Raw genomic sequence first — 27,200 nt, 5'->3', positions numbered from 1 at the left:
TCCTCAGAATCAGAGTTGGCTTGGACTTAGCTTTTGCTGTCACTTTAACCGCAATTGTTCTGATTTTCTAGGAGGAGAAAAAGAGGCAGAGAGTGTGAAAGCAGTTCAGTGCTGCGCAATTCAGGAAGGAAGGACCCTTTTTCAAACTTTCTTATTTTCATCTCTGGAAAAAGAAGCCACCACATGGAATTTTCTTACTCGATTTCTCCACCATGAAACCACGCAGGCTTCCATTTCCTTCCGCAACACTCTGAATCAGTGCTCAATCCAGGCACTATGGAAGATGCAAAATAATGGCCAGATGAATTGTAATAAAAGTCAGGGGGAAAAAATTCCCAGTGCTGCGAAACTCATCTGGAGTCACTTGGTGAAATGCTCCTTGGTCTTTTCCTGCTCACAGATTCAAGTGGCCATTCATATGTATTGTGTGAAATTCACTCATGATGTCTGAGAGTTTGCAGGGGGAGTACCTGTGCATAGACAAGCACACAGACACACCAACACACACACACACGGACACGGGCACTTTGAGAGTTAACTGTAAGCTACTGCTCAGTCTTCCTTCTCTTTATTTAATATCCATATCAGTACTCAGCCGTGTGAGAAACATCTATAAATAAATAGCACTGTGTACACCAAAAAGCATTTCATGCTGGTAATTTTAAATGATGTATCACCCAAGTGAGCTTTTCCACTTCTTTGAACACTTCAGATTTGTTTTACCTGTTGTTGTATTATTGCTTGCCTGTCCAGATTCACAAGAGAGAGAAGCACAATGAAAGTTGTTTGAGATGAAACAGTCTTATGAATCCTCCCATTAAAAAAAAGAACCCCTGTTTTCAGAAGAATTGCTTTTCTTTCCTTTCAAAGCATTACTGATAATTGGACGTTTTAAAATAACACTTTCTAGTAGAGTAGAAACAACACATTTGCTACTTGCAAGACAACGAAGAGATACTAACACTTACCAGCTAGTATAGAACAATGGCATGAGAATAAACTCAATGAGATCAAGGCCCAGTCTAACCCTAACTCTGACTTATCCTCCAAACTAGATAACGTATCCCTGATGCTAGGAGTGGGCAAAGACTTTCTGAGATCATCTGACCTCCCACCTACTTTTTAATTAAATTGAATTTATTGAAATATAAAATCATAGACCCAAAAAAGATTAAAGGTTAAGAAAAGAATACAGACTACAAACATCCAGTAGAAAAAACTATTCATACTTGAGACTAAATATATCTAGATTGCAGTCAGGTCCAATAACTTCTAACTTTGATTGCAATGGCACAAAATCTGGCCACTATTGTGGAAATTTCCCAGTCCTGGTTGTTTAGAAGGTAACACATTTGCCATGTGAAATTGATCTGGATAGTTTTCAATTAAAAGCAAAGAAAAAATAGAATCTATAAGTTTCTTAATAGGGTTCTTAAAAGGAAAGGAAAAGGCCTATTCAATCTGAATGTCACTCCTAGTGATTTTATGTCTATCTCCAGATAGTTTTCTTGTAGCACTTCAGATTCAGTTCCCAAAAGGCACTCGAGAGCGTGCACAGTTGCAAATGTAGCACCTATCTTCAACTCAGTAAAGTTGGAAAATCTTGCCCAAAATCAATCCAGCCCTTCCCAAAACATCTTTTTGGAAATGCATCCAAAGTACTGCTCAGAACTGTTAACTAGTTATTCTCATCATGCTTAGCTTTTCAAGGTCAGCTAAAGTCAGCTAGATGATACCCCTGGAGAAGCCTACTACAGTTTTAAAACTCTCAAAAACATTTACTTTTTCTTCCAAAATCAATTCAGAACTCACCCCAGGAAGCTAGAAAATTGTTACCCCCATTTAACTGGACATTGATGTGTCATGGCTTCTTCCACCATAATTCTCAGCCACCCAAAATAAATTAAAAAATATAGCTCCTAGCCCCTAAGAAGCAGACTGCTCTTGTTACTGACAGCTATGAGAGCTACACAGAAAAAAAAATGTGCTACAGTTCTGTATGGACTGAATGGACAGATTTCCTGAAATCCTTGCCTGAACACTGGTCAGTCTCAGGAACTTTCTAGTTCCAACTGGATGATCCCACAAAGAAGTGGTAAGCATCGTCTCTGCTGAGTACAGCTTGATTTCTGATCATTACAAGTCTGCCTAATTTTCTTGGCAGTGTTATGGAAGACCGTTGCCTTCTGGATTTTTTTTTTTTTTTTTTGAAAACCTTCCCATATAGCCTACAACCCTGGGATTTTCTGGTGGTGCCCCATCACATACTAACCAGGTCTGGCTCTGCTTAGCTTTTTGAGACTTTTATCCAAAGTCAGCTAAGTGCTTTCTAGCTGTTGTACGATGGCTCTAATGAAGATGCCTATAATTTGATGTGGTGTCCAGTATTTCAAGAAGCCAGACACCTCGGCATGGGGGGTGGGAGGCATTCTGGGTCCAAAGGGCAGTGGGAGAAAAATGAAGCCCACCCTGGGCTGCTGTTGCTGGTGGAGGTGGGGTTGAGTGGCACTGGGGCTGAGCCAGGCAGGCAGCTGCCTGAGAAGAAACTATACGTGGCTTACATCACCAGGCCATTGCTCAAGCTCCAGATTTGTGTTTCCTGAGGATAAAGGGGGTTGTCTGAAGAGTACATGTGGCTTATTAGCCAGTGGTACCTAGACATCCACATTGAAGGGGAAAACTATCTTCCTCAACCTATATATAGACATATAACATCTATCATGTCAGTTTTCAAACTAGCGCCCATAGGCTTCATTATTGTTGGCAAGGGTCTTTTTGCTTTATTTGGCATGCAAGCTCCAAGCATCTGGAAGTGGGGTCAAGAAAATAAGGTATATGTTTGTATGAGGGTTTTCTTCCTGAGCAACATGATTGAGAACCAGTGTATGTCAACAGGTGCATTTGAAATAACTTTAAATGATATTCCAGTGTGGTCTAAACTGGAGTCTGGGGATCATCCTTCTATGCAGCTACTTGTTCAAGAAGCCAAACTAGGAATATACTGGTAATATTCCATTCTCACATCAATGATCTTTGCAATACATTTCTCAGTTATATATAAAACAAATGGATAATTGACATTACGTAGATTTTAAAGCCAGGAAGCTATTTGTTCTTTGAGTTATATATCTGCTAGGAAAAAAATCTCCCACAGTAGGGTCTTTGTTGAAATTTTCTCAGAAGTAAAACTGTACATTAATGATCATGCACATGTTTTGATGAGTGTATGCACTTGAGAGAAGATGCACTTAACTATCTAGGAAATATAGCTCTGGAAAAACATATTAATCCTTTTATAAACTCCTCCTCCACATTTAAAAGCATGATTGGGAGCAGTGATTATAGCCAGAAGAAAAATATATTTGCTTGTGAAAAACAGAATTTAGACAGTGATTTAAACCAGTTCTCGCTACCTTCAGTCCCCCAATGTGATTAGATTACAATTCCCATGAAGAATGGGAATGATGGGAGCTGTTAGACAATAATACCAGGGGATCCAATTTGGGGAAATGTCACACTATACTTTGAAGCTTTTTCCATTGATCTGGAACCTAGAAACAAACTAAAATATTTGCTAAATTGATTCAAGACATGAACATCTGTTTTAGTAGTGACAACAACAGTAATAAAGGAAATGCACAACTTGCTTTCCACATGCAGGATAAAAAGATTGTGTCAGTCACCAGTCAGTCAGTCTGGAGTCAGATAGTCAGCTGATCCCAAAGGGCAAATTTCTCCCCCATCTCTCCTTTTCTTTACAGTCTCACTAGCCTTTCAAATAATAATAATAATAATAATAATAATAATAATAATAATAATAATAATAATAATAATTTCTTCGCATCAAATAACTTAGTGGGCAGGCACCTACAAAAAGGCCTCCCTGTTATTGCTGCCATTCCTAAAGGAGAAAAATGTGCATCGCGGATCGTCTTCTTTTCCCATTTTGTCTTGGTTTAATGACCCTTGCAAAGCTTGAGCAGTAAGTTGTTAGGAATCTAATCAGCAGATAAAGGTCTTCTCTCACTCTACCAAGGAAAGGAAGGTTGACTTTATAAATCTTTTGGATTATGCAGGAGCTCTGCAGGGTATCCTTGCTCTAAATGACGACAGCTCACTGGAGGGTTAGAATGTATAGTCCTGGCTTCCCATCCACCCCCCTTGCCCCCTCTGAGCCACAGTGCTAGCAAACTGAATTACAGGGCTGGAATTGGCTTGAGCTGGTGCATTGATTATTTTGCATGCTGCTCAGCTGAGATGAATTGACCCGGCATGTTTGTGTGTGCGCGCTCGGGAGATCTGTCTTTGCAGAGACCGGGACAGCTGTATCCACAAGGGGATCACCAATCATCCTGTGAGGAACTGCTTCTGTCCTTCAACAGGCAATTAACGTGAGTCCATTACTGCTCCCCGGAGGCCCCTGGGGGGCTGCAAAAGGCATTGACTGAAAGGTCAGAAACCTCATGAGGGCAAGGAAGAAGCTGTGCCTAGCGAAATGGAGTGGAAAGTAGTCGCTATTTATCACCTGCTAGTAATTTAAGAGAGGGGGAGGAGGAAGAGAAGGGAGGGGAGGAGGGATGTCATACACTAAGTATTCATCATGGTGAGCATGTGGCAGCCATGAACACATAAATAAAAGCTGTAGGAGCATCTCTTCTTTTCCAGGGAGAAGACATTAAGTAAGCTCTCCATGAGCACCGAGGTGGGGAAGAAAGTGATAAGTCCCTCCTAAAGTAATATTTCAGCAGTGATGGCAAAGAGGGGGACATCTGCTGATGGATTCTCCAGCCATTGCATGCTGATGGAAGTGAGAGGAGAGTGATTTTGTTGCCTCTGCATGATATTTAGTGTGGCTATGCCAAAGCCATCCACCAAGAACTAAGGAAAACAAGGTAGCAATACAGCGTCAAGTACGCCAAGATTTGCATGCATGGTAGCATCACCCCTGGGTTGTGGGAGCCAAACATCAAAGGGGGGATTCCACAAGATAATGGCAGGCCTGTTGTTTTCCTAAGAGGCCTTGAGACCAAACGGCTCCCTTGCCACCAGCAATTTGGAAGCTTCCAACCCAACATGTATAAATAAACCACTAACTTAATTTGTCAGTTTTATGACTAAAGCACAACATGATAAAAGTGACACATGGGTGGCCAGGAGGTGGAACAGGGAGAACCAAGCTGGGCCATGCAGAAGACCTTGTTCACTGTGGTTTGGAAACCAAAAAGATGCTTAATTGGTTCCTGATGTGCATCTGGACAGATGTTCAACTTGGCAAAAGGGGAGGCTCTGTATTCAGAAACCTCTGCAAATATATTATTCTGCTAAGGAAGAAAGGAAATTATTCTTCTTGCAAGGTCTCTGTCATTCATCTGGAAGCTGTTTTTTTTTTTTAAAAAATAATAAGAACTTGATGCAGTAGCAACTGAAGACATTTTGGGGGGAGAGGAAGATAGTTATCGGGGAAAGGGAGCAGTTGGAGAGTGTGAGCAAAGTGTGTGTTTGGAGGCCAAAGAGACAGCATAAAAGCCTCAGTTCTTTTAAAAGCAGAGCCATTCAGTCATGATTTATGCTCATTCAAAGATCTCCATCTCAAAGAAAATCCAGGATTGCTCACTGGGAAAATGTTAGATGCCAGATACTAAACACAAACACAGGAGTCTTAACAATATAAAAGAACCTTTGATAGCAGGAATTCTGCACAAGTTGTGAGATTGTATAGCACCATCTGAATGAGGTACCAATGCAGAGTCTATAAATAAATATAAGAGGCACAGGCCATGCAAGCTGGGTCTGGCCCAACATCCCCATATATTTGGACTCCACCTTTTTATCTTGCCCTGTTGAGCAAAAGGGAGGTCCTGCTCAGGTCAAGAACATTCAAGTTTGATCCCTCCTTTAGACCTTGCAGCTCAACCCAACATAGAGTACAAGGAGGACGAGGCTAAGGTGCATGACCCCTAGATTTTACAGTATGTCTAATGTAAAGAGGGCTTTTTATTTTGAAAGCAGGATTTCTGCTGCCATCCCCTTGCCCCCCTCCTCCCAATCCCCCCTTCTTTTCTTCTGGCTTTCAGATTCCAGATGCTAATGATTTATTGTTCATGCTGTGCAAAAATATGAATTCCTGAAGAAATGTTTTCCCTTGCAAAAGAAAATTCTTCCCTTGCTCCCCTCCCCAAAGTCAGGGCTCTTGAAAATGTCTCTGGATGACGTTTTTTAATTGTTGGAGACCACGGGCTACTGCTGATGCTGTTTCTGTTGCACGTCCCCTCCTCCCTTACTGCTCATGCATGTGCAAAAATTCCATGGGAATTATATCCTCCTGATCTCTTTCCCTAGGATATAATGGAAGTATGGGGAGTCAGAGACTGCAGGACATAGGAGAAAGAGTTGTACAATGAAGCCTAGGACACCCAAGCATCTCACTGGCCACATTGTAACACGGTAAGATCACACATTGAATGTATGGGGGTATTTGGCAAAGGAATAAAGGCCACTGTTTAGAACCAACAGTCCCAACCTAGATCACGCTCCCTCCTTTCATGCTGCTCTTGCTAAAATACAAATAAACCTAGGATAGGGAATCATGTGACAAATGTTGCATTTAGCTGCTGCCCACAATGACTGCATTCACATATTGCACTAAGCTGTAATGTGGTTTTATTTGTTTGGCCTAGGGTATGAAGTGAACCTGCTACTGTGATTTGTAAACTGTGTTTTGTGGTTTTAATATTGTGTGTGTGTGTGTGTGTGTGTGTGTGTGTGTGTATCCCCTCTCACCCCTATGGGTGGTCTGTGTCTTCCTTAGTCTTGGGTCCTCTACCAGAGCCCTGGGAGTTCGAGGGTTCTCCGCAGGATATGAGCCATTCCTAGCCCTGCACTCTTCTGGATAGAGAGCTCTGATGTCGTTTCTGGGATCTGTTGGAGCCCCTCTCCCAGCTTAGGAGTCACAGCCCCAAGTGCTCCTACCACCACCGGGACCACTTTGGCCTTTACTTTCCACCAATACATACACACACACACACACACATACACACTCAACCAATGGCTAAAACAAACATCTATCATCCATGATCTCTGAAACCAGGTAGTATCAGGAGCTAATCAAATGGCATTCCTGAAAACCCTGTTCCTTTGAACTGGAGGTATGTAATTTATTCAACTATAGGCTTATAGATGATAAGCAACATCTAAAATTTATACAAGTTGGTTCCTAACTCAATGGCTGAGGTAATACTTCATGCCAAGTCTTAATGTAATATAGTTGCTGATGGACACTATAGTTGATAAATCATGATTTATGGCTTAGGTCGATATGTCAACATGGTCAATTGTGATTTATTTTCATTGGATAAAGACATGTGCTGGTGCAACATGTGAATTCATTCTGCACAACATTGTGCTGCTGATGAAATGCAGTTATTTAAAGCAAACTTCAAGCAATGTGGGAAAATTAGAGAAGAGGAGAGGAAAGGAATATGCTTCCAAGCTAGAAATGAGTTTTTCTACCAGATTATTTTTCTCTTTTAAAAAGAATTCATGGTAGTATGTTGGCAACTGTATAACAGGGGAATATGCACATATCTATGCGTCACATCTGTAGCAATCCTTAAAAATATACCAAGTAGCTTTGGCCTATGTTTAATGCCAAAACTTCTTTCTCTCATAGCTATATTTCTTTATAAGGGTGAGATTAAGCTGGTATTAACCTTGTTGAGATGAAATGTCTCAGTCTTGCAGATTATCAGTCAACGGATGACTGGAAAGTCTGGTAGATTATCCAGTGGGGATTTAACCTATTTGCTTTGGTAACATCTGTTGAATGTTCCATTCTACTTCATTAGAATTTGTCCAAAAGGTGAGGAGTCAAAAACTGGTTCCAGTAACCTCCAGCACTCAAGACTCAAGGACTCAGCATTTAGAAATACTTTATCCAAGTTGAGGCTCTAGAATAGGGATATAGTCAATGTACTGCCTTTCAGATATTTTGAGGTTCAACTTCCTGAATCCCTTGCCATTGATAATGATGGCTAGAGAATGACAAAGTCCAGAAGCATCTGGAGGATACCAGATTGTTTAGCCATGACATAAGGGGGGAAAAATCCAAATATATGCCCACTTTATTTATTTATGATTTACTTGATATATGCCCACTTTTCTACCTTGAAAAGTACCTAAGGCAGCTCCAAGTTGATCTCACCATGTCATAAAATCATGAGAGCTGACTTCTATTTAAGAAGTGGACTTATGCCAAATCAGATCATTGTTCTGTCTAGCTCAATATTGTCTCAGGCTAGAGTACAAGTTAGGTATAAAGCATGGGCAGCACATCTGGCCAGTGTACTTAACTTTAGCACAAGACCTTCCTTTGGAACAGAACATTTTTTCCATGCTGACCCACCCATCTTATAAAAAAGACAGGTTGTTGGGAAGAGGTTGCTGGATTTTGATACTTTTTTTAAAGCATTACAAAGATTTTTTTTAGCCATCCATGCTTTTCAGCTCAAGGTGATCTCTTTCTTTGCTATGCATTGCCATTCACTATTTTTATGAATTAAAACTTATGAATAGAATGAGTGGAACAGAAATGTTTTAAAGCGGGCTTTTCCAAGCTGCTGTCTGCAGGTGTGAGGAAGAGCAATTCTTGCAAGTGGACAGCAGTTCTTGTTGGTCACCTTGTCTGGGGATTATGGAAGTTGTAGTTCAACTCATTGACAGCTTGGAGGAAGATAGGCATTTTAAGTACGTTTTACTTTAAAAAACAAAACCTCCAGGAATTCTGCATCACAGACTGAACCTGGAGTCTTTTGCATGGAGAATTTTCTGTTCTACTACTGAATTATACTCTTTATCCAATTTGTAAAGCATCAGCAGTGAAGGTAAAGTCACATATTTACTTTGGTGCCTTTGTCTGGTGTATATTTTGTCATATTCCACCAATTAAATTCCCAGAGTTCCTGGGAATTGGGTTGCATATAAATTATCATCATCATCATCATCATCATCATCATCATCATCATCATCATCATCATCAACTAATTATATAATATTACTAACTAATATTAATAAACTAATATTACCATTATTAATATTATTATTATATTATAATATTAGTAATAATATTAGTTTATAATAATATTATAAATTAATTATAATTGATTGATGCCTCCTTCTCTCCTAAGCTAGACTTTACTTGAAATATATCTTTTTAATGGGATTGGAAGCTATCATTTTTGGAGATTTCATTCTATTGGAAATCAGGTTTTCCAGTGCTCTTCAGTACGACTATGTGGATTAATTCATGCTTTTTAAAATAATGTTAAAAGCACTTCCTAGGATTTTATTCCTATCAAGCCATCCACAAAAAGGAGTAAAACAAAATACCAATAGATCCTTGTAACATTGGAAAATTATGCATAATACTTGAAAAAAGCTGTTTGGATACATAAGCCATTCATAGACACTATCAACTTCCAACATGGTACTCCAGATGGGCTGGAACTACAATTTCTGGGATTTACCACCCATACAATCCCAACCACAGTGAGAAAGACTAGCCCCAGTGAACAATAGCAAGGAAAAAAAACATTTCCACATATTTAGGGCCATCATGGAGAATGGCTTGCCTCTTCCGTAGTGGAAGAGTGCGCCTTATTTCATTGTACAGGCAAGACTATACAAAGTAATTGTTCTGAAATTACAATTCTTCAGAAGTAAATTTCACTCTGTATTATGTTGCTTGTTCCCAGCTATGCATGTTACTGTAAGTTCAAAACCTGTTTTATGCTAAATTCATACATAAGGACAGTTAAGAAAATAGCCTCCTTTTCCCAGCCAACTCCATTCTTGTTTTTAGAGACTGTTTGTCCTGCATCTGAGATAAAAAAAGAATTAGTACTATTAATTCTGTAATGGTAGCATGTCTGACATGGTCCTCTGGCAGTCCTCATAGCCTTGATCATGGCAAACTAATCACGGCAAACTGATCACTGAGTTTCCTGCCATTTGGGGGTGGGAAAAAGGTGAAAGCTATAGTTTAAGTCCCCAAAATAGGCTGAAGACAAAATCTTAAAATAGGCTGATCACAATGGGAAACCAAGTCTTCACCGCCAGCCCAATTCCCCATTAAAAAATTGAGTCTCATCCACTTGTGTGATGGGTTCCCATCCATTTTGTGGTCCTCAGCCCTTCTCAAATATTAAATGGAGGCTAGGCTACCAAAAGATTGCCCACCTGTTTTTAGTTGGATTTCAGGGTTATACCTAAGCCATTGCAGCTGATTTCTCTCTAGAAATCCAAGCCACGCTCAAGAGCTGTCATAGAATAGTCACAGTCAAGGTTAGATAGACAACCAGCTTTTACTCTAAAGAAAGAGTAGCCCTAGTAACAGTGAAGATCATCTTCTACAGAGCCTAAAAGTCTAGCCCTATTATATGTAGCCCCAGGGCTTTAATACTGGGTTTCTTTCTCCTGACATTCATTGTAACAGAGAACCCATTTTTCAGGCTTGGCTGTTGGTGGCTTCTGCAGTGTGTTTACACAACCCTTTTGTCTGGTCCTAGATTCCCTCCTAGCCAACATCATCCCTCACACAACAGAAGGAGAAGGAGAAGGAGAAGGAGAAGGAGAAGGAGAAGGAGAAGGAGAAGGAGAAGGAGAAGGAGAAGGAGAAGGAGAAGGAGAAGGAGAAGGAGAAGGAGAAGGAGAAGGAGAAGGAAGAAGAACAAAAGCATTTGCTGCTCTATTGAACACAGTGTAAGGACTTCAAATGAAACATTTCATTAGGAACTGTGCCAGGAAATAGGCATTGAACCAAGGTGACCCAGCTGACCCTTAGGAGGTCTTGTCCATCTTCAGCTCTAAAGAATAACTAGGATCAAGTTAGCAAAGAGTAATTTGCATATATCCAGGGAGCCTGTCCAAAGAGCATGACTAGATCAAAAGCAAAGATTCATATGAATGACTACTAACAGAAAGGTACTCATTTCACTAAGTATATGTTACCTGAATTGTAAATTCCATGCTGGCCTCCAGCTAGTTTTAATTCTGTCCTGTTTTTTTCCTCCAATACAGGAATCTACAACACTTAAGAGATATCAGCAGAACTAATACCCAATGAAGATGAGGAATAGCAAGAGGATAAACAAGTAGCAAAACAATCTCAGACAATCAAAGGCTTCCCCAAAGAGCCAGATTTAAGTGATAATGTCCAAGTCCTTCTAAAGCCATGGAAGCATGAAAACTGTATTTAGCGTTTAGGTAGCATGCCATTGGCCATACTACAAAAGCGGGCAGGATGAAAACAAAGAATAGGAGGGGAAGGACAAAACAATTTGATTTAATTTGAATTTCAAGTATCCACAAAAATGTGATATTAAGCTGCTGGACTAAGGACTGGGGCTGAGAAGACTCTGTTCAAATCCACTTTCAGCCATAGATGATCATTGGAGGACTTTGGGATAATCACTGCCTCACAGGGCTGTTACTGTTGGGATAAATCTATAATCTGTCTACTTAACCATCTTTCTATCATATCTTTAAACAAAATACTTAGATATTGGTTTAAATGATTTCTTAAAGATTTTGCATCAGGGCTTTCAACCTTCCTATTAAATAGGATTTATGCTTTTCAATCGTTGCATTTCCTTCCTGTTTGTTTGCAAAGTCACTGTGTCTCCGACCCCCCCCCCCGAAAAGGGGAGCAATTATAATTTATTATGCAGTAATTGTTACCTAAATGTTTTTGAATAAGCAAAAATCACATCTGTTTAGGAATAAGTTACGCGCTGAGAGAATTCCCTTTGAAATAGAGGCAACGTTCTCAGATTCCATAACTGTACACATAAAACAACGAATTTATTTCCCCACTGCGTCCATTACATTCCCAAGTCAAACGGCATCTTCTTTCCCTTCCCATATTAAAACCTTTGATTTAATGGAGGTTTTAACTACTCGTTCTTCAGGGAATGTTCAGGAGGCTCTGCACAGATTAGGTTATTGGAAAGTATAGTTATTTGCTTGTAAAGTAGCAGCTCCATGTCAAAATTGATTTTCTCTAGTGCAGCAAGTGTAAGGAAGATAAGCCTCTGCTTTGCATCCAGAATAACATGATCTCCATGCCTCTGGATCATGTTTCATCCCATCCTGATTTTCTTTTTGAGATAAGGCCTTTTCATCGACTGAGTCAGGGGGCCCAGCAGCGCGGCAAACAGGTGGGTCCAAAGCTGGCCTATCCCCACGCTGCTTTATTCCAGACAATTCTGAGGGAGACATTTATAGCCTTGTTTCATCTCAGAAATGGTCAACCCTTGAGGTTGACTGGAAGCTAGAGAGGTTGCAGTCACTAAGTAAGTGGGCCAAAATGGGGGCAGAGGGGGAAGAGGAGAAAGGAAAACAAACTCTCCAAAGCCGTGTATAATCAATTCCATTAATTAATAAATGAGAGAAATGCTTTGGTCAGACATGATAGCTGCACCCAGGACAATACATTCTCACAGGAAGATGGAGAACCAGCACAGTGTATTCGCCGGGAGGCTGGAGCCAATTTCTGTCTCTCATTCCATTCTACCAAACACTGTTGTTGAGAGGATAAAATGAAGGGAATGTTCCTTAAATTCCCTTAGAAGAAAGGCAAGAAAGGGAAATAATAATATTATTATATTATTCTCTGGGGTCCAGGTTGCCAACCCGTGGTATAGACCAGCAATTCTCAAAGTATGATCGTCTGTGGAAGTCCACCACTTTCATGAGCCAAAGCTCACTTGTGACTTCAGCCAAAATTTAGTATTATAGGTTTTGGGTATACAAAGGACCTTTTAAAAGGGAGAGGATGGAAAGGCATGCACGTAGCCAAGGCTAATCATTATTATATGCTGAAATTAATATATAGGCCATATGAATCAGGGATGCAAAAAAAAAAAAGAAGAAGAAGAAGAAGAACAGAAATATGCCAAAATGAGGGTGGGATTTGGAGAATCACAATAATCCAAGCCAAAGGAAAGAAATGCACAAAAACAATAATGAATGTTAATTATATAATATAAATACCATGTTTATTTATGCATGGATTTATGCATTTTTGCATTTGTAGATGACTTCAGCCTACCAAAGTGAAGTGGTATACAACAGCAACAATTAAAGCCAAGGCAGCAATAAAACAATACAATAATATACAATATAAAACTAATAATTACAATTAAGAAGTAAAATTAAGTTGCCTTAAGGTATAGACTATGTCCCTTCAAGAATTGCACTTGAGCCTCACTATTTTTGCTTTCAGGAAAGTCTAGGATCATCTGTTATGATACTTTTTCAGTCTGAGTTAGTTTTAAGAATGGTTTTAACTGTTTTATGACATTTTGGCTACTTATATTTTTATTGTTATCAGCCTTGAATGCTTCTTGGGGGAAAAGGTAAGGTATAAATAATAGAACTAAAATAAATATAAGACCAAAATTTACTTTGCTAGATACTCAAATATCTAACTGCATGAATACAACATATAAAAAATCACACACACATACACACATACATTATACCATGCCAACCCTCCCTTTTTTTAAACAAAAATTACCAATTAAATCTATTACAAGGTTTAAATATAAATACAATGGCAACCTTTTAAAAGGTTATTCTCTCTCATTTAAATTAGTATCTTTGTAATTTTTGTTTTTGGACTAGTTCAGATTATTGTGTCTATGACACATCATACAGAAGATTCTGAATTTACTTTATTGTTGTAGTTGAAGATACCACAAAAGAAGCTGGGATTAGTAAAAGAAGACCACCACTAAGTTCACTTCATCCCAGATCCAGTTCAGAAAAAAAGATGAATCAGCATGGAAAACAACCCTGTTCTTTTTGGAGCCAATCTGGATTTATTACATCCATGCAGACACACACACACACATACTGTCAGCCTCATACTAGATAGACCAGACCGTGAAATCAACTCCACAGGAAAGTTTAAATCTCCATCAAGGTCATCTTCCTTACTCTCTCACATACACATCCTGAGCCTCCAAGACCTTCCATTTCTCCTTAGAGTTAAGGGTTGTAATCTTCATCAGACAGCGTAATTAATGAACTGGGGCTATGACAATTGTAGTTCAGAGATTTAGAGGGCACCACATTGGGGTTGGCTTTAGGAGAGATAATGGTTCTCCAGGACCAAGGTCCAGATCATTGGGAGAGTTGCTAGCAACATTAGCTGGAGTTAATGACATTCCCCAGAAGATCTAAAGTAATGGTCTTGAACGCAGTAGCCTCCAGAACTACAATTCTAATCACTCTTGATGGCTGAGGTTCATGGGGCTCTGACAACTGTCCTCCCCCCCAATATCCAGAAGGTGCCACATTTGAGAAGACAACCTACAGCATGGTATAGAGCAGATAACCTTTTCAGGACCTAAACAAACACAAAACAATCCAGAGGAAGCCATGAAAACTGACAGTTGCCACCTCATTAAACAGGGACTCCTCCTGGTTTCTAGATGGCTTGGCAAGTCAGGCCCCTTGACAACATTTTAAAAAATCCCACATCAAGTGCTCCAGGGGGCTGTGGGAACCTGGAAATATTGAGAGGCTCCCAGACTGAGCTGCCCACCGTGGGAAGGTGGACGCTCAGCAGGCCACAAGCTCAAAAGCAGGTTGTTTTCCAAACCAGGGATCACATCATTTATTCTTTTGCCCCTTTCGTTTAGCTGTCCTTGTAGCCCTCTCCTGCAGCTAACAGAATTGTTGTCCCAAGTTCCCAAGAGATTAATGTATTTACTGACTTCTATAAGATGTTATACCAATCAACGCTAACTGTCCCTGACAGAGACGTAAAGGATCTATTAAATTAGATCTGAGGCCCTATTAAATTACTCGGCAAGAAGCAGCATGGCTCGCCTTATCTGGGACAGAAATTAATGCATGTTATTAAAGCCACGTATTTAAGGGAAATTCTTGGAAAAAAATGGACAGCCTTGCAAAATTGAGCAGGGAAAAAAGTAGTATTGGAAGAAAGGTGGGGGGGGGTGGGCACTCTGCTGTTACCACGTTGCCTTAAACAAATCTCCTGCAGTTTCTATAATGCCACAGAAAAAAAGGAGAATTTGCCTGCAGCCTCCCACCCACTAGTTCCTCTTTGCTAATCAGATTAGTGACAAATAAAATTAAACCATTAAGGCAATTAAGTAATTCTTAGTTAACATTTGATCAGGAGCTTGCATGCAAATGCTCTTGTTGCCTTTCTATTAAAGGAACTGATCAAAAGCAGTTCCAAATTCCCGGAGTCATTTGCTTCTTGCTAATTCCCTGGTTCTGGTTACCGTTGCTGGAGCCACCAAGGATAGGCTGATGAACATGGACTTCTGTTTCCCTCCTGGAATGATAGGAGAGAAGATCCACTTTCACATTGGATCTGGATCTGTTAAAATATGTCATGCTATGCAGGAACACTGAATAACAGAGAGAAAGAGATACTACACAAGTGAGAGCTATTATTGCCATGTTCCAAAATATGGACTTTCCGCTAGAAAAGGAGTTGGTTCTTTCCACTGAACAGGAATAGATCAACCCGACTGTCAGAATCCTGGAAGAGTTCAAGAAAAGCTTTCTCCTCATCTTGAGACTAAAGACTAAAGATTTTTCCTATCCCTAAGAAGGCTTAATGGCTGATAACTTAAAGGACCATCTCTTCCAGGATAGGTTGTAAAGTCTGCAGGCAAGTTTCTTCTCCATATCCAGGAGCAAAAGAAAATGTAAGACTCTTTCCCACCTATGTAAATGTACAATGTGATATTCATCTCTCTTCCCCTCCCTCCCTCCCTCTCATCAGCTAGGTATACATGCATATAAACTTCTGGACTGGGTTGATTTTGGAGAATGATATACTTCTACTAGAAAAACATAGCCATGCTCCATCTTTTGGGGTGGAAAGGGTTTGGAGAGCCAGGGACAGTTGGCAGAGACTGGCAAGGAACTCTTGTGACTATTGGTATCCTAGCAGAGATTAACACATCTATCCATGACCGCATTGTTCATGAAGAAGTCATTGGTAATGAGCTATTCAGGGTTTATTTATTTATTTGTCATATTTATATAGCTGCCCATCTCACAGATTTGTGACTCTGGGTGGTGTACAATAAAAAGCAATCATTAAAAACTAACATTTTAAAAAATTCAGCAATTAAAACACAATCAAAGTTGCCAAGAATGGAGTAGCAGAGAGAGTTATTGTTATGTTCAATAAAGCCATCGCACTAGTTCACCACTGCCTTGAGACCCCCAACCCCCCCCAGGCACAACCCTGTTTTAAGGGACGTCGTGAAGGATATCAGGGATGGGTGCCATGGCAGAAAAGGTCCATTTCCTGGGTCCTGCCAGATGTAACTCCTTAGCGGATGGGACCTGCAGCATACCTCTTCTGCCAGACCTAATGGGTTGGTCAGATGTAATTGGGGGGAGGTGGTCCCTCAAATAACACAGTCCCAATATTTCAGGATTCCAATATTTCCACTTGTAACTCTGGGGAATGTTAGCAGTTGTACAAACAAATCATGCGAGTGCACAGAAGAGCTCCATATCTTTCTGGGAATATGTGGAGATTGAATGGAATGCTTATTGATTTTTCCCCTGGTCCCCCAGCCCCTTTTTGAAGCATGGTTTTCATCATTTTGAAATAAGAAGCACAAAACAATGGTAAGCAATAAGATATGTTTAAATAATTAAAAAGAAAAAATCCTCCACAAAGACCCAGAAAATCTTGGGCCCATCTTTGTTGTGACATATCCCACCAGCATTCAGAAACTGCCTTGCCCATTTAGGTCTTCATCTTCTCAAATAATATTGTAGTACAATTATCTAGCCACACTCAGAAATCTGGGTCTACTCAATATGTTGAAGCAACGTCTCTCCATTAAATTAACTGAAGGCAGATTTAGCCTATTTTCTCACTACAACATAGCTCAAAGACCTATTCTGAGATTTTTTAATGCCCTGTGTGAAGACCTAGCTCTCTTGAGAAATCTATAATTCTGGGAAAGGAAGGAAAGAGAAGAAGAAGATGGCCAACGACAAGGTGGATGGACTTGATTAGAGCAGCAATGGATGGACTGTTAGAAAACCCGAAGGGCCAGATTTGGGACAGTTCATCCTGGAGAAGATCCATCTATGTGGTTCCTAAGAGTCAATACCAATTTGATGGCACATAATCAATCATCAATGGCTCATGTTGGCATGTAAATATTGTTGATTTCTGTCATTTCGGTGATTTGACCATTGTTGATGTATGCGAACTTATATGAAACAATATTTGCATTGTGTACCTGATATATGAGATCTGACTTTCGTGCTTTATGCCCTCTTACATTTTAAATTTGTGATAAATAGTTTACAGATTATAGAATACAATGGAACCTTGACATCATGGATATTTCAGGGCAGGGGAGACCAATCTTCCCAAATGCCCATTGAATACTAAATTACATCATTTGTGTCAATTTACATCATTTATGCAATGACATAATTACACAAATAGTGTCAAATTATGTCATCATTTATAAAGTGATATAAATAATGTTATTTTCCATGGATAAATTTAACTTTTTTTAAAATGCTTCATATGGGCTACTTAGGATGAAAAGGACACAGCCATTATTTTGGAAGATGTTCGAACAAAAATTTTGTCTCTTCCATATGATGTCCAGTAAATGTGTGTGTGTGTGTGGGGGGGGGGGGGTCTGTTAAATTGATGTTTCATTGTACACAAATCAGAACCTCCGGACTCTTATTTATGGTGATTATGAAATGGAATGTGGATTATATGGGATGGAGTGATTCTATATCTGCTACACTTGCTAAAAACGTATCCACTTTTCAAGGATGTAGAAAAAACATTCTTGTCTTCGAAAAACTTTCACAAATAACAAACTGCTGAAAATCTCTTGTGCTCTCTGCCTCCCCCCCCCCCCCCAATCTTCTCACTGAAATTGTTGAAAAAGTGTGTGCTTTCAAAATGTATTACAAAGGAGAAAGGAATTTTGATGCATTTCTTATGGGCAGAGTATGGTATTTTTGCACACATTTAATTACAAAGTGGCCAAGGAATGTATGTGAATATCCTGTCTTTCATTTTACAGTAACTTCTTTAATGATCTACAGCCTTTCTGATATTCCCTAGTTCCATTACATCGCAGTAGATTTAATGGGAAATCATGATGAGGAAATGCCTCCCACGGGGCTTTTTCAGATCGGGAAATGTAAGCATCTAGGGAGTTCCAGACTGAAGGAAGTGATGTCAGAGAAAACAAGAGTAATTGGACCCACCACATTCAAAGATAACTTCAGCAGAAAAATGCCACTCATAGAAATCTGAAACAAATACTCAAGTATTTTGAGAATAAGGTAGAAAAACAGTGGCTACTTTCTCAGGAGACTTTCTTTTTCTTTCGAAATTGCAAGGCAGACTTTCAGCCCAGCATTAATGAACAATGAATTGATGGTCCTGAGCTTAAGAAAGCAACACTTCAACTCATATTCATATGTTCAACGTTTTCTAATTGGCTTAATTTTTCCCTTCCCCTCCTCACTCATTTATTAAAAAGAAAAGCAAGCAATGCATGTCTCACACTTTCCTCCTTTGCCCCATTTTCTGAAGTGTCAGCAAACTTCCTCCTTCAATGAATTGTAAGGTGTGCCCTATGTACGTTGCTCTCCTTAAATCATCCATGATGTATTGAACGTGCCTTAAATGAGCCTCCTCCATTTGCACAATTGCCCTATTAATTTCCTCCTCATTGATTTACACCACTTTCTGCAGAAAACTGTTCCCCCAGGCCCCACTTTTAACATGTGCTCACCAGAAACTCTGGTTTGAATTTCCTACCTCCCTGCCACATCTCCTCCACATTTGTCTTCATTCATCCATCTCTTCTCTTCTGTCTCCCTTCCCTCCTAGTATTCCATCTTCCTTCTGTTCGTTTTGCATTTCCCTCCTGTCTCCCTCTTTGCTTTTGTGCTGCTAATAAATCTCCTGGTTGGGATCTTGGTAGATACAGGTTTCAAGGCAAGGTGATACCCTGTGTAAAATTCAAGAGTCCTCTGCTCAGTCGAAAGCAACAGAAGTTCCTGGAACATTTGCTACCACTTTGAGCATCATAGGCCTCATTTAACTAGGATAAATGTTGTCTTGTTTTATTCTGCCCTTTCTTCCATCTCTGAATCCTGGAGAACTCCAACCTTTGATTCTTGAACTATGTAAACACGGTTTCACTTTTCTGTTCCATTGCTTAGTAACTCCCTTATCTTTTCTATTTGTATAATCATCAATGTTTCAACCCATTTTGGTTTGAAACTGAAGTTGAAGTTGCATACACAATTAGAAGTGGAACAATTAGATAGAAATATATGATAATTGGGTCTGTTCAAGACACCAGACAAACCTAAAATGGGGTCTCTTGAAGAGACCCAGCCATTGTTTTGGTATGTTTTGTGAACCAGACCATCATGTTCAGCTGTAATGTGATTTATTTACTAATGTGTTATGATAGTATAACGGAAACAAAATCTTACAAGATTCTGATATTCCTATAAAATTTGGCCACCAATAATCACTGTATTTTCTTTGAACAGTGGAAGAAAATATACACATCTGTTAGAAACCCAATGACACCACGATGACATAATCATGGACATGACACAACCATTAAAGTGTGTTATATAACTAAATCACCTTGAAGTGAACAGAAGTATAGGCAACAGGCTAACTTTAGCAAATTAACCTGAATGTTCAGGGTTTGCACAATACATTCAAACCCAAACTAACCCAACAAGTTGGATTTGCACCTAAAAACCCTTAACCAAGCTTAACATTACTGAAGCTTAGTATGAACTGTGAATGCAGCTACAGATTTTTAACTGACTTAGTTAATTGTGTTTGCAATCACAACTATATTGAATGGAAGTCTGGGGTGCTATGGCCAAATCTGATCTTTGGTCTACTCTTAAAGTAAGGTTAAATATTCTGCAGATTTGGACCCCAATGTCACATTCCTAGCTTAGGGAAAAGACAAGGTCAAGAAGAGGAAAAGATAAAGAGGCTACACCCATTACAGTTTTAGTTTCACCTATCCCCAGCGTGTGATATCTCCACAACAGATTATACCTGAGCACATGTGGGTCTCAACAGAAAAGGTCTCCATACTTGATGTAAAAATATGTCCCTGGGCCTTATATCTTTAATACCATTTACTACCCAGAAAGTACAAGAAAAGGATGAAAAGTAGAACACACTGGACAGAAAAGGATGCCTTTCAGTGATGGATAATGAAAATGTTTAATAAGACAGTGGGGAGCATAGTTTAATTCAAGAGCCTATCTAGCTTAGCTGCAAAACTCATCTATGTCAAGGTATCTTTCCTTAAATCAGATGTATCATTAGGTAATCAAATGTCAAAAGATTCTTTACTGACATAAGAACTGAATGGAAACCATGCCTGTAAAACAAATCATGTTTTGTGGAGCCTGTGATCCATCGGTAGTGGGAAGTTCTTTTTCTAACAAGATCAATTTGTAAAATCACATGAATGTCTTGGAATGGAATAATTGGAAGTCATTTTACATCTTTTAGCTTTCCCTGTTCCCAGGAAACAGGGATGAAGTAAGATCTTTATGCAGAGTATGGAAGTCTGCAAAAATTGGTGGGGGACCAAAGATCTAATTGGGCAGTTTATTATATCTGAGATGAAGTAGTCTAGAAATGATTTACAAAAGGGAGGAGGAGTAAAGAAGTATCTCCATGGATGTATGGAACACATTAATGGAATGTCTAGACTGAATGTTCTTTTTTTTCCCCAGTGCAAATGCCTAGAAAGGCAGATTATTTCTTGGTGGAACTATAATTATTGATATTGCAGCAATCACTAAGTGCAGTCTTCCTGCCAATGCAAACTGAATGGTGGCACTTCCAATATTTCTTTGTTATTGTTATTGTTAATTAGATATTTATCCTGCCTTTTTATATATAACTGAAGGCAGAGAAGATACCTAATATCCTACCCCCTGTTTTCCCCACCGCAACAATCCTGGGAGATGGCTTGGGCTGAGAGAGAATGACTGGCCCACAGTCACCCAATTGGCTTTCATGCCTAAGGGAGGACTAGAAGTCACAGTCTCCTCATTTCTAGGCTAGGTTCTACATTTGAATCCTGATGGACATCCAACACAAATATGTGTGTAAAGCCTGCTCTAGTTATCAAAATATGGGAGAAAACAATGGAAGTTTATTAACAGCTGAAACAACAGTTGAACAGCATTTTTGCTATCTGTTCAGGATTCGGGGCCAGATGGTCAGGGCTCCACAGCCCAGGAACATGCAGAGTGGAAGTAGTTCCAAATATAATAGAACTGGTTTCCCATATCATTGAAGCAAAGTGTGTGTTTGTGTGTGTGTGTGTGTGGGGGGGGGTTAATACAGATTGCCACTTAATACACTGCAATGCATGGAGCTACCCTTGAAGACCACCAAGAAGCTATAGCTGAACCCAAATGTGGTTGTGTGTGATGGAATGGAATTATGAAGGTCAGACTCAGGTAGGGAAGCATCCTCTTTCGTCTCCTGAAGGGCGGGGAAGAGATAAGAGGATGAGGCTGGCACCTCCCTGAGGAATTCACAATGTTGTGGCTGGCTGACCCTGGGAACTGGTTTCAGTCTGGGAAGATTCTTGATAGAGGTTGTAGCTAATAAACATTGCTGAACTGAATCTGTGTGGTCTCCTGGAGTTCCTTGGGCTAGGCCTGACATTGTGTGAGTAGTTATGGGCATGCCTTGTTACCCATGTGACATGTCTACTTGGTGAGATGCACTGGTGACCCGTTGGCTTCAAGGTGCAATTCAAGGTGCTGGTTGTCATCCATAAAGAGGATAAGGGTCTGAATGCTTATGGGACCACCATTCTCCAACTGTGGCTGCCCACACTATCAGATGGGGCAAGGCAGGCTTGCTCCAGGTCCCATCTACAGAACGTTGCCATCTTGTAGGACTCTGGAAGCATTCCTTCTCTGTTGCCATTCCTGCCTGATGGAATCGTATTCCTCTACCCTACCCCCGTCGGTTTGGCCCAACCTTGCGGACCTTTGGAAAAGCATTAAAAACTTGGGTTTCCCCAGTGGCCTTGGTGCAGGGTGATTTGTGAACTGCTTGAATGATTGCTTTTTGAAAGTCTGTATGTTCCCCCAAACATCATATTCCTATACTGTTTTGCTTTATGATGTTTTTAATCCACTGTAAACCGCCTTCAGTTTTTTGATTAGGCATTCATATTAATTAATTATAATAAAATTTTAGAGGGAATTTAAGTCCTGTCAGCGTCATCATCTTGAATGCAGTCCTTGAAAAGTGCAGCCCCAGGGCACCTCCCTCCCTCCCCAGCAATTGTAACTAAATGGTAATTTTTACTGTGATAGAAAGGGAAACTATTAACTATATTTAATAGTTCATTAAATATAGCTATTTAATATTTAATATAATTAAACACATTTGAATTAAATGTATGAGGGGAGTAATCATATTAACTACATTTATTTAAACATACAGAAAGTCAACACAAATTCAATTTTTGCCTTAGTTTCACCCATGTGTATCCTTGCTAGAAGAATTCTGAACTCGGAGACTAAAATTACTTCACTGCATAAGTTCTGCCATGAGACAAAATGCAGTAAAGGGTTGATTTGAGAAATTGTTGGCTGGCCCCTCTTCCTTCCTTCCTTCCTTCTCTCGAATAATGGATGAAGACCCACAGATAAGGGTTTTCTCAGCTCAAACAAAAATGGCAGGAGTTTGGTTTGCTTGCTACCACAGGGATTTAATTGACTATATGTCCTAAAAGGCAGTCTCTGGTTGGTTTAGCTGCCTGTCACTCACACTGGAAATATTTAAAATAGTATCAGCCCATGCTGGATAGAAAGGGAATGAGGCTACTGCCAATAGAGTTGGGGGGCAGAAGGAGAAGGAGAAGGAGAAGGAGAAGGAGAAGGAGAAGGAGAAGGAGAAGGAGGAGAAGGAGAAGGAGAAGGAGAAGGAGAAGGAGAAGGAGAAGGAGAAGGAGAAGGAGAAGGAGAAGGAGAAGGAGAAGGAGAAGAAGATGATGACAGTGGTGGTGGTGTTACTGCTACTATTACTGCTACTATTGCCAATGGTTTGGATCAGGGGTTCTCAAAGTACGGCCCGTGGGCCAGATACGGCCCGCCAAGGTAATTTATCTGGCTCCCCCGCCTGATTGGCCGCCGCTGCTGTCTGTCAGAAGCAGAAGTGTCGGGGCTGTGTTGGGAGCTGCAGGCGATGCACAAGGAGGGAGATCGTAGAGCTGGACTATTGTACATGACAGGTATGCCGGGTCCAGCGGCTCTCCTCCTCTCCTCATACTCCACGGGAGGGATTCTCTGTGTGCATAGGAATTTGTTCATATTTTTTTCAAACTATAGTCCGGCCCCCCAACATTCTGAGGGACCGTGAACTGGCCCCCTGTTTAAAAAGTTTGAGGACCCCTGGTTTGGATAGTGTGGTGGGAGGATAGAAAAGCACTCCTCCAGAAGACTTCCTAGCTGAGACATCTATTAGACTTCACAGTACCTGTGTAGCTATCTCATTACAACTAATAGTAGAGCTGGACTTCAATTTGTTTCTCAATCTGGCAGAATTTAAATCTGAGTCAACATTCAGAGGATTAACCAACAGTTTTCAACCTGTGGTCTGTAGATCACTGATGGTAGCTGAGGATCCTGAAAGTAGTTTCCATAATGATGCAAGAGTCCACATAATGAGAAAAAGTGGGAACCATTGGATTAGACCCCATAAACATTATCTTCATTTTACTGGAATTGCACTAATAATAGTTACAGATCTGACCAACTGAGAAAGTTGTGTTGCATACGGAAAATGTCCTATAACTCCAACATAAAAATGCCATGATATAACCCCAAAGAAAAAGAAGATTAAGAAACCACTTCTTGTGACCCCCACATACTCATGCTGTTTTGACTGTATAATTACAGACACAAACAGTTGATATGAAACAGCTACCTTTGCTTCAACAGAAATATATGAAGTAGGTTGGCATTTAAAAGGATGAAAGATATTTTTCATCCAAAAACAATGAAGTATAGATTCAATAAGGGGGCAAGATCTCTGCAAGATAAGGCCATAGTTCCCCAATCTTGCGGCTAATTGTCTGGATTCTTGGAAAAGAGCCCTCTGCTTAGAAGACAGGGATCATATGGAGCGTTTTAGCTGAATCTCCTACTGGCCAAGGTAAGTCAAGAATTGGCATGATGGCACAAGGATTCCTGGGTCAAAAATGTCACTATATAAACTTTATAGTATTAATTAATTAATTAATGAGAGCCAATTTGGTGTAATGGTTAAAGCATCAGGCTAGAAACCAGGAGACTGTGAGTTCTAGTCTCACCTAGGCACAAAGCCAGCTGGGTGACCTTGGGCTCTTTCTCAGCCCTAGGCAGGAGAAGACAAGGGCAAACCACTTCCAAAAAAACCTTGCCAAGAAAACCGCAGGGACTAGTCCAGGCAGTCACCAGGAGTCAATAACAATAAACCGCCCAGAGTTGCTGGGAGTTGGGCAATATATACATTTAATAAATTATTGTTATTATTATTCATTGTTCAATTTTCCATTGAGGAAAAATGGATAGCAGGTCACAGCCCTCTCCCCATTTGGAAAGCTGGCAAGGAATCTGATGTGGAATTGTAGCTAGAAGTCTAGTGCCATTTTAACAAAACAAATTTCAGCTCTGCACACATTGGTGCTCCCTGCTGGCACAACCCTCATTTCAGCCTGATGGAGTCAGTGTGATGAACTCTGGAGTCTCAGCCTGCCTTTGAGCCTCACATTTATCTGATCTTTCATTCCGCCAGCCGCACATTTTTTGCTAAGCACACACAACTCCCTAAGCCCCAGCCAAGATGGCTTTGCACTGGTTCAGCATCAATATGTTGAGTGCTGAATTCATTTCTGTAGGGAACCTGGTAAATCTGAACTTTCCAAAATCATTTGGCCCCTATTACTGGTAAGCACTGCTCTTAAATAGGTTGTAACTCCAACTAATAGGCTCTGTAATCGGAGCTGAATTGAACAAAAGACCCTGCTAGGGGTAAGTATCCGTCATTTTGATTGCCAATCAAATGCCCTGTATAGGAAGGAAAAGAACCTTTTTTCTCTTTGCGCAAGCTTTTCTTTGCAAGTATCTTACCTTCTCCCTCTCTCACACACCCACACATTTGGGGGGAGATTTCAAAAAATAGGATTTTACTATGGAAGGGTTTTCTTCGTAGTTAATAAACATACTTCACCTACTTTGTTAAGTACTGCATGGATGGGTGCATCTATTACATTCAATTTCACACCCCTTCCAACCTTAAATTTCTTCTGTTCTTTTTTACACATCAATTTGCAACTTCACAAAACTGTATGCATTTTTGTGCACCTTTCTCCTGACATATATTGATTCAACACTTTTTTTTTTTTTTTTTTGGCATTCTGTCAGCCCCACTAGGTAGACCAGATCAGGAAATCAATAGCACAAGAAGGCTAAAATTACTTTTATTGAGATTGGCTATAATAATAGAATTGTGCAAGTCTGTGCTGTATTTCCTCCCCCTTCGTATACTCCAGTGAATTAGGAGGCCTCTGTCTGTGCCCTATATGCACTCTACAACCTCCCTTCTGTGAGCATCACAGCTCCTCCATGCTTGGGAGACTTTTAAGGGGCAAAATGAACAATTTGATTTACTGCACTCATTCTGCCCATTACCCCCAACTTAAAAAAACAAACAAACAAATCCAAATTCCAAAAAGGCTGAAAGCTTTAGAGCTACTCCATTGATGCACGATATCCCTGCCCATACTCCTGGAAGATCAAGCAAATAAATATTGGTCACAAGGAAGTTGTCTTCTCCTAATCAAACATGTTTTTAATGGCACTTCCCCACAAAACAGGCATTTTTGGTGCACATGTTTCCATAATAGATGCATAGAGGGCACTCTGTTGAACCCTTTGGATTGGTCAATATCAATTTGGCCACATCAGACAAAGCAGATATTGAATTAGGATTGTATTTCAGTTTACAGAGAGCTTTGGGGAGTAGGAATGAACCCCAGTTGGTTGCAGTAGAGTTGAGAAATAAGTAAACTGGCAGAAGTTGCCAGAAGTAAGGAAATGAATGGATGCACAAGGTTTGTAACTGAAAAAAAAAAATCAGAGGCAGAGGAAATGGGATCCTTGGAGATGCTAAGGTAAATAGAGAGATTAAGGGAAGTGATAAGAGGCTTCTGGCAGACGGCTTGAAATCAGTAAGGAAAACAGTCTTAGGAGATCTCTGGAAAGGAAGGGGTCTGTCCCAAAGGGTAGAGAAGCAAGAAATGAAACTCAGAGTTAGGAATAGATGTAGAAGTGAGAGAGGAGAGCAACAGGAGAAGTTTAGCCTGGAGGGCAAAGAATAGGAGAAAGGCAAGGCAAAACTGAAGTGATAAGGAAGAGATAAAGCTTCAATATAAGGAGCAGAGAAAGAGTACTTGTGAGTAAAAAGCACATGGCTTTTCTCCTTGCAGCACTTTCCTCAGCTTGGGAAATGCCAAGGTGTGGAGAATGGTTCACATGTTCAAGCAACACAGGGGGAAATCTATGGAGTCCTTGGAATTCTCTGAGCTTGGTTGTTTTCTTGCAGACGTTTCGTTACCCAGCTAGGTAACATCTTCAGTGCTAGAAGGGAGTAGGGTTTGCTCTCTGTTTATGTATAGTAGCTTGCCCTGTCAGTGTGGCTGGGGGTGTTGTTTTTTCCTTGGTAGTTCCTAGATTAGGCTGTTTACTGCTTGAACTACCAAGGAAAAAAACAACGCCCCCACCAACATTGACAGGGCAAGCTACTGTATATAAACAGAGGGCAAACCCCATCCCATTCTAGCACTGAAGATGTTACCTAGCTGGGTAACGAAATGTCTGCAAGAAAACAACCAAGCTCAGAGAACCCCAAGGACTCCGCAGTTCAACCCTGAGCTACAGATATTCTCTTCTATTGGTTCATGGGGAAAAAGAGGCTGGAGACTTTCCCCAGCTAGGAAATTACCCAGTAGATCAGGGTTCCTCAAACTTAGCAACTTTAAGATGGGTGGACTTCAACTCCCAGAATTCCCCAGCCAGCCATG

The 27,200-nt window shown here is 40.3% G+C and overlaps 1 protein-coding gene and 1 pseudogene across 1 annotated transcript in view; one reads left to right on the top strand and one right to left on the bottom strand.

The window, feature by feature from the left end:
• The window catches only part of LOC148214384 (autism susceptibility gene 2 protein homolog), a 613,231-nt gene that overhangs the window by 86,632 nt on the left and 499,399 nt on the right, over window positions 1-27,200 (bottom strand). The gene's annotated exons all lie outside the window — the stretch shown is intronic.
• LOC148214385 (thioredoxin reductase-like selenoprotein T pseudogene) lies at window positions 2,412-3,008 on the top strand (annotated as a pseudogene).

Source organism: Python bivittatus, unplaced genomic scaffold, assembly GCF_059951505.1.
Source record: "Python bivittatus isolate LINGU-HERP-01145 unplaced genomic scaffold, Pbiv_v1 ctg000690_np1212, whole genome shotgun sequence".
Taxonomy (NCBI): Eukaryota; Metazoa; Chordata; class Lepidosauria; order Squamata; family Pythonidae; genus Python; species Python bivittatus.
Note: the sequence above shows the minus strand (reverse complement) of the source record. Positions and strands in the feature narration are given on the sequence as shown.